The following is an 8,970-nucleotide window of genomic DNA, read 5'->3' as shown; positions in this document are numbered from 1 at the left end:
TTTATAGTGACACTTTACAGTCACGAAGAAGGAGCGGCGAGAGTTATATTAGAACCGTTGGATAGTGACACTTTACAGTCACGAAGAAGGAGCGGCGAGAGTTCGATTAGAACCGTTGGATAGTGACACTTTACATTCAAGAAGATATGTGCGGTACCCATGGTGTTTTTTTTTTTTTTTTTTTTTTTTTTTCCAAGAAGAAAGGAACTGTTCCGAAGAAGGAGCGGCGAGAGTTTTATTAGAGGCGTTGGATAGTGACACTTTATGCGCGGTACCCATGCAGAGGATTTTTTTGTGCTTCGATTTTACATATATACTGGAACTCCCACCGAAGTGGAAGGGGACAGTTAAGTTAGACGAAGAGTTCAGGTGAAGAAAAACAGTCAGGAAAATGAAGGAAAGTCGTAGTTAAAGTAGTGGGAGGACGAAACTCCCTGTCTGACTTTCTAAAGTTATTGAAGTGTAATGTCCACTCAAAACCTTCTGGGAGGCCTGCCAGGTCGGAAGGGGAAAAGTCATTGATTGTTGATTGATTCTTCTTCTTCTTATCTGTGAGGGTGAGTAAGTTGAAGAGGGTTGGGAGGAAGGGGTCTGGAACTTGGGTTGGGTTAAGGATAAGGAATCTTTATTATTTATTCATTAAATATAGTTAGTAAAAACCAAAAAAATGTTAGTATTTTTTTTTTTTTTTTTTTTTTTTTTTTTTTTGAAGCGTGATAAAGCGGAAGAGGAAGTGGTGAAAGGAGCTGGAGAGATAGTGAAAAGAAACTTGGGAGGAGATAAAGTGAGAGTTAGAAAGTTAAGTACAGTGAAGAGAGTATTAGCTTTTTATTGGAGTTGGTCTTGAGGAGAAGGAAGTTGAAGTGAATAATGGAAGTGAGTAAAGTGAAGAGGAAGTGATGAAGGGAGCTGGAGGGATAGTGGAAATGAAATTTGCGAGGAGATAAAGTGATAGAAGGAAAGCTGAGAAAGGTGGAGAAAGGAGAAAAGATAAGTTGTAAGACCAGGAGAAAGAAGTCAGAGAATAGCTTGCATGTGCGCCCTTAGTAGCTGAACAAAGCCCCGGGTCAACCCCTCGGGAGGCAGCCAGAAACCAGAACACCTAGCAGGCTATTTTTTAAGGGATTTTTTTTTTTTTTTTTTTTTTTTTTTTTTTTTTTTTTTTTTTTTTTTTTTTTTTTTTGTATTTTTACATTCTGAAGCTCTGCCCACGCTGCACTTCGCCGACCTCGCACGTCACCTCTCACTGCTATGCATGATGTGCCGTGCTTGACGTTGAAGTGGAGCCCTGTGGGTTGGCTTGTAGTCTGGGTTAAAAGTTGTTTAAAAATCTTCATTCTTGAATTTAAACTTGCAGGTCCTCTTGAGGTTTACTTCTTCATTCTTCTTGTCTTCTTTTAGGTTTTCCTCTTCATGGTTGCCTCCTTACTTGATCATCGGTCTCCTGTACCTGATGCCGTGAATATGGCCTCAACTTCTTCAATGCCATTGATTCTGCTGAGGCTTTTGGGCCACCAGGCATGTGTGCCTTCTGGACGAACGTTGAGGCGATTGTAGAGCTCCTCATCCTCATCTTGGATTTTTGTCCATCTTCTTCTTGCTTGATGGTGGAGTCTCTGGTTGATCGCCTCGATCCTTAGTCTTTCATGGATCTCTCGTGCAGTGACTACTTCAGGATAGCGAATATTCAGAATCCATTTTCCTGCCTGGTTCTGAATAGTCTGTAGCTGCATCATCTGCCTTCTGGAAATGGTGTGAGTAGGCACTGGCGGGTATTCCATGATGGGCCGCACTAGGGCTTTATAAATGTAGAGCTTGGTTTCAGTACTCAGTGTCTGGAACCTTCTGATCTTGTTCAGCTGATGTTTAGCTTTGGTTGCTCTTTCATTTATGTGAGGGACAATTCCTCTTCTGCTAATTGTTAGCCCTAGTATCTTTCCTTTGTCACAGTAGTCCACTGCTTCCTCGTCCACTATCAGATCTGCTGTCTTGAATTTGGCCACAGGAATGACTTGGAATTTTCTCATGTTGGTTGAGATCTTCCACTGTCTTTCATATCGATTGATGGTCTCTATGGCTCTGGCAGTTCTGAGTGCCATCATCTCGATCGATCTCCCTTCATACTTGATTATTTGAGTGATGTCGTCGGCATACATATAGTGATTGCTGCCATGTGATGGTTCAGGCAGATCTGCTGTGTATATGGTGAACAGTGTCGGTGAGAGGCAGCTTCCCTGTGGAACTCCACTCATGAGGGGAATTGCTTCGCCGACTGTATTGCCGACGACTATTCTTGCACTCCGACTTTCAACAAAGTCACACAATAGCTTGGTCAAGGACGTCGGGAGGTTCAGCCTGATGATCTTAAGTTTCAGGCCTGTGTGCCAAACTTTGTCGAAGGCTTTGGCCACATCTCTCAGAACCACATTGACTTGGTTCCTTTCGCTCATGGCATTGGCGATTTCTTCATATATGATTGCAATGGCTGTTGATGTTCCTCTGCCTGGTCTGAAGCCATGTTGCCTGGGATTTTGCAAATCGTTAATCTCCAGGTGATTTCGCAATCTTATGTTCAGTATCTTTTCAAAGATTTTGCCTGGGACTTCCAGCAGAGATATTGGTCTGTAATTCTCCACTTTTCTTGGATTTTTCCCGGCTTTTGGTATCATCCTGACTCTTGCTTCCTTGAAGTGGTCAGGGAAGTAGCCAGCAGTGAGAGAGGCATTGTATATGTTTGCCAGTCTCAGCAACATCTTGTTTGGAAGATTTTGCAGGATTGTTTTGTTGATCCTGCTTTTGCCTGGAGCAGTTCTATTCTTGAAACTCTGAATAGTTCTTTTGACATCTGTGGGGTTGATCTTGGTCATTAGTGGATCTGTGGGGTCCAGTCTAGTGAAGTCAGAAGCAGCTTCTGGATATAGGAGGTGCATGTGCCTTCCTATTTCCTCTATGATGGTCTCCTCAAAATCACTGTCAAAGTTCTCTTCTTCTTCTTCGGTAATTCGGAAACAATTTCTCCAGTAATTTCTGAACAGGATTTCTTGTTCTTCTTCTTCATAAATCTTCTCATCCTGTTCGTTGAGGAGGTAGCTACTTCTGCTTTCACTTCTTCCCATCAGTTTCTTTATTCCTGACCAGAAGGACTGTGGATCTTTTCGGTCCCATTCCACTTTTCGAACAAGTTCTTCCCACTTGTCATTTGCTGCTCTCCTCCACTGGTTAGAGAGTTCTCTTTGCAAGCTTCTATATCTTGCTCTCAGGTCTTGTGTCCATCCATGAATCCCTGCATAGTGCTGCAGGTGATTCGACTGTATATTTAGCAGTCTTACTTCAGCTGTTAGCCTTGGATGGGGGATAGTCCTGTGGTTGCTCTTGGGTACATGATGAGCAAGTGCAGCTTCAACGTCGCTGTACCACTTTTCGACTTCCTCGTCAATCTCTTCCAATGTTGCAGTCCTCAAGTTGGCTGCAGGCTTGGACTGGAGCTCATCCTTGAATCCTCCCCAATTAGCCATTCTAAAGTTGAATCTGTTACAGTTTAGGCTTTTCAGGATTGGGTTGGATGATATCTTGAGGATGATGGGCAGGTGGTCACTGGTGCCTGCAGGGCCCGGTTCAATGATCACGTTGTGATGGGCTTGGTTATTGCACAGTGCAATATCTGGTTTGGTTGCTGTATTCCCTGTGATGTAAGTAGGGAAGTCTGGTCCCATGTGAATTAGGTCTCCATCAGCAACCATTCTAGCAATAGCATTGCCAACCTGGTTGCCTGCTCTATTGTTTAGCATTGGATGGTTGGCATTGAGGTCTCCCACTATGTATGTGGGTAATCTTCGTCGAAGCAGACTGTATAAGTCTTGCAGTGGAACAATTGCCCTTCTTGGAGGCAGATACATAGTAGCCACTACTATTGGACCTCTGCTGGTCTCTATCTCCATTGCCAGCATTTCGTCAAAGTCGTCGAGAATCTTATGTTTGATTTCTCTTCTGACTGCTATTGCTATGCCATCACTTGCTTCTCCAGTCCTGTTCCTCTGATAACATAAGTAGGGGAACAGTTTCAGCCTGTCTGTGTCCTTCAAACCATGACTGTTGATCAGGACTACATCTGCATTTAGGGCTCTATACATGCCCGACAGTTCGTTCCTACGAACCATAGTCCACTTGAGGACGTTCTGCTGAACTACAGTGATGGTGTGATTCACTTGGATTTGGCTGCAGGTCCATCTTCATGCCTCTCTTGGGACTCATCATAGCCATTCCTCCTCTTCCTGTAGGACTCAGGGTCGAGGTAAGTGATAGCCACACCAACGAGATTTAGGGAGGCTGCCCTAATTCTCCTATCTATGATACTGGCACATTCATCAGATTTCAGCCTCTGATTATTGTAGGAGTATTTCATCCTGCCATTTTTTATGTATTCTGCAACATCATCATCATCAATATTGCCGTTTGTAACGGTTTTCTCGGCAGTGTACAGGATGACTCCTACAGCTTTGCCCTTTGCTTCCCTGGCCTTCTTCACATTCTTGCACCTGTGTGGGGATGGCACCCTCACATACTGGGGTACTGGTGCAGTGGGCTCTTCCAGTGGCGGCATTTCTTCTTCAAGAACTGGCAGATCTGGCATTTCTTCTTCTTCAGGTGCTTCTGTGGTTTCTTTGGGGGTTTCTGTAGGGAGCATAACCCTCAGGATGCCTGCCGAATTTACATCATTTGGAAGGTCCATCTCAGGGAGGTTATTTCGCCTCAAGGCTAGCTTTGCTTGCTCTGCAAAGCAGCCTGGTTGTGCAAGGTTGGCCAGGTGGGCATGCATCAAGGCAATCAGGGTCTTGACAGCCAGGTTGTTGGGCAGCTGCATGATGGGTGGCTGCGTCTCTTTAATCGCCGTTTTGGTAATTTCGGCTGTGGCTTTGGCTGTTTTTTCGATCGTTTTCTCGACCTTAGCTGTAGCCTTTGCAGTGTTCTTGACTACTTCACTCAGTAGTCTGGACTCTTTCTGGGTTTGGATCTCTTGCTTCTTTTCTACTGCCTTTGTGATCTCTTTCCTTCTGATAGGGCAGCTTCCAGAGAGAGTCCTGTGTTCGCCTCCACAGTTTAGGCATTTTTTTGTGGTGTTCTTACATGTCGTGAACCTGTGTCCGGTCTGACCACACTCACTGCATTTTTCAGCATTCTTCTTGGTACATTTACCCTTTGTATGGCCATATTCGTAGCAATTCATACACTGAATTACTCGAGTGAATCGTTCCTCTTCGATCTGGGCCGGGTTTATACTGTAATTATATAGGATCAGTCCTTGGTCTTTTATCTTTTTGGCAGTCTGTATATCATGGAATCGAATCTTAACAATTCCATGTTGTGGCATTTTGTAGACTTCATCGATTTGCAGGCTGAGTTGTCTTACCAGTTCCTCTTTGATCTCTTCATTAGAGTGGCTTGTAATATACGAGTCCACTTTTTTGACTACAATTGTCATCTTAGCTTTGGTTTCAAGAGGCATCTGGGGGTCAAAACCTGAGCTCTTAAGCTTTTGGCGGAATTCTGGTGACATTATCTTATCAGCATCGGTAAGGGTCTTTGGCAGAACAATGTATCCATTCCTAGCATCAATGATTCTTAGGAAATGGATACCATTGCCAAACATCAGAGAGTTCAGTTCCTGCTTTCGAGTTAGAGTCGGAATGCCATCGAGGTTTACTTTAATTTTGGTGGTCGAAGCCATGGTTCCCAACGCATAGCTCGATCCTACCACTGTAAAAAGTCCAAGTCCTGCCTGAGTTGTCAGATTAAGTCCTATCTCTGACAACCTCCTCTTATCTCTGAGGAGCCTAACCAGGTTGGCTATATAGACGGTGTCTGGCTAGAGTTGGCAGGAGTGTTAGAGTGGCCTGCCGCCGTTCCCTAAGCCTAACAAAGGTGGCAACCTCCGAGTGTTTCTTACAGTATCCCAACTAAGGGACCCCTTTGAGACCCCGGCCTTCGCCGGGTAAACCGCAGGGTTCGCCTTCAGAAACACAAGGTGTTATCCTAACGCCGAAAAGTGGTGGTAAAGGACAGGGGGGGACAGGTGTGTGCCTACAAGGATCTCTTGTAGCACCGAGGTGCTTGGCTCGAGAGAGCCGAGTGTCAAAACCCTTACTATGAAGGGATCTCTTTTAGTATGCCAACTCCTTAAAGATGTCAACTCCTTGGCATAAGTGTTACTCTCTTGGGATTAACTCAGGTAATCCAGGTATTCTTCTTCTTCTTGCTATAAGTGTTACACACTTAGCATGTAGACTATAACTCTTCCTTCAAAGAGTTGTAGATTCTTCTTCTTCTTCTTCTTCTGAGGCTTCTAAATAGCTTCAGATGGTGCAGGTAAGCTGGAGCAGGTGCTGTTATCTCAGGTGAGCTTGAGTGTGATCACTCTGATGCCGAAGAAGGAGTCGATTTTACATATATTTCAAGTGTGAATATTTATTTGATGCCAAGCACTCTGCACATTATATCATAAGGCAATCCTGCCAGAGTGTAGCAGACGGCGATCGCATCCCGACGCACCACCGCATTGGTCAATTAGGAAACACCACCAGCCAATGAGGACACAGGTCAAACGGCAGGTCACGAGAGTAAACACGGCGCCCGAGCTTAAAAGACGGGATGTCACGAGAAAAAGTTAGTACGCTCCTGACCTCACGCCGCCACGCCGTTACACCAAGCAACCGTGCCTACGAGATAACATTTAGAAAATATATTTAGTGAAAACAATAAACTGAAGAAAAACGCCGAGAACTTTCTCTTCATATACCACTAATCTACAGTGGTGACCCCGAAGTGATCTCGCAAAGGAAAATAGTGAGACAGTGCAAAGTGACAAATAGTGAATGTGCCTAGAAAAATAGTGAAACGACACAAAGTGACCGAAAAGAAAATAGCAAAAACGTAATATACAGTGTAAATTGACGATTCAGCACATAGTGAAACAATACAAAGTGTAGAAAACAGTGCGGTAAAGAACAACCGCCCACCCTACGCGTGACCTCACCTCACTTCCCTCCCTTCCCCCAACCCTCTCTCCCCCGTGCTTCATGACATCTCCCGCCGTACGAAACACACGCAGTAAGCACGCCGAAACGATCCTTGCGTTGTTCTCACCTCAAAAGAAAGCGCAAATTGTGCCCAGCACATCTCATCGTATATCACCATCCCCCAGCCCGACCCACGCCGCTTCACCCACGCTACATAGAGCAGTAGCCCACAACAGTCACGACCCGTCACCGACGCCCATCACTATGGCAACACTCCAGGCTTTCCTACCCCTCCCTGAATGTAACATGCACGACCTTAAAGCTTGGTTCATTCAGATCGAGATGGCATTTAAGACGAGGAATATTATGTCCCCAGAAGACCAATACGTCCACCTAGTACAGCGTTTGCCCTCAGGTCTCATGACTACCGTCATGGACATAATCGAAAATCCATTAATGAATACGTATACACACCTGAAAGACGCCATTCTTGAACGTGCTATGCCGGACGCAAACCTTGCCCTCACCACTCTACTAACATCGGACAGCCTCCACGGCCTGACCCCCTCGCAGTTCCTTCGTCGCTTACGCCGACTTTTAAACGACGCCAAACAGTCACTGAGCGACGACTATATAAAAAGCATACTCATCGCCAGGCTACCTCTTCACATCAGACCGGCCGCAGAATGCTCATTTGCCCCTTCCCTTGACGCTCTCGTTAAGAGCCTGGATAAGCTAGTCGCCATCCCGCCGCAGCAATCAACCACGACAGCTTCGGTTCGTTTCGATACTGCCGAAGAATTCTCTGAACAGCTGCGGTCGCTAACAAACGCAATACGGGATATCAAACTCTCCATATCTTCGCCTTCCAACAGAGATGGCTCACTATCTCCCCATCGCCGCCGGAACGCATACACATCACATTCCCCCCTTCGACACTCCCGGTCACCATCCGCACAACGCCGCCCACGCTCACCATCCCACCATGACCATCGTCGATTCTCGCCCTCTCGCCGTCGCGACTCTCTACAGCGACGTAGCAGCACGGACTCCCGCCATTCTTCCGAGGTCGCCCGGTACCCGCTACAACAAAATAACGAGGTATGCTGGTACCATTACAACTTCGGCCGTCGCGCGAGGAATTGCGAACCTCACTGCTCTCTCTGGCAGGGAAACGAACCAAACAGGGGTTAACGGCGTCTGCCTCCTGTTCCCCATACAAGAGACGCCTCCTTTATCTAACCGACCTGAAGACAAGCACGCGTTTCCTGGTAGACACAGGGGCAGAGGTCAGTTTACTCCCTCCCAGACGCCAAGACAGACGTTCAGAGAGTTCACGTAACCTGCAAGCAGCAAACGGAGTGCTAATTCCCAGTTACGGCGAACGTTCACTGACACCAAACTTTCAAATAGGAAAAAATAAAATGCATTTCCCCTGGATATTCGTCATTGCGGAAGTGGAGTTCCCTATCCTAGGCGCAGATTTTCTCGAGCATTTTGACCTTCTTGTAGACATTAAGAGGCACAAGATCACCATCGCAGGAGAATCAACACGCGTCGCCTCAGTGAACGCCCCGGCGCTGGCCATCAAGCGCCTCCCTGGAACGTCGTGCCCCTATAGGTCCCTCCTGAAGGAATTCCCGTCTCTCACCGCCCCTCTTAACAGCAACAAGACACCGCATCATTCCATACAACACCATATTCGAACAAGAGAACCACCTGTTGTTACCCGACCCAGACGCCTGAACCATGAACGTTACCTGGAAGCTAAAGCCGAATTTGACCACATGGAGAAGCTTGGCTACGTGCGAAAATCCAGTAGCACGTGGGCATCACCACTCCACATGGTTAAGAAGAAGGACGGAGGATGGAGACCATGTGGGGACTATAGACTTCTGAATGCTCAGACTGTGCCTGACAGATATCCAGTCCCTCACATTCAGGACTTCTCCCAACA

This window comes from Penaeus japonicus, unplaced genomic scaffold (assembly GCF_977035675.1).
Source record: "Penaeus japonicus unplaced genomic scaffold, GWHDUDI00000001_assembly GWHDUDI00000003, whole genome shotgun sequence".
NCBI classification, from domain to species: domain Eukaryota; kingdom Metazoa; phylum Arthropoda; class Malacostraca; order Decapoda; family Penaeidae; genus Penaeus; species Penaeus japonicus.
Note: the sequence above shows the minus strand (reverse complement) of the source record.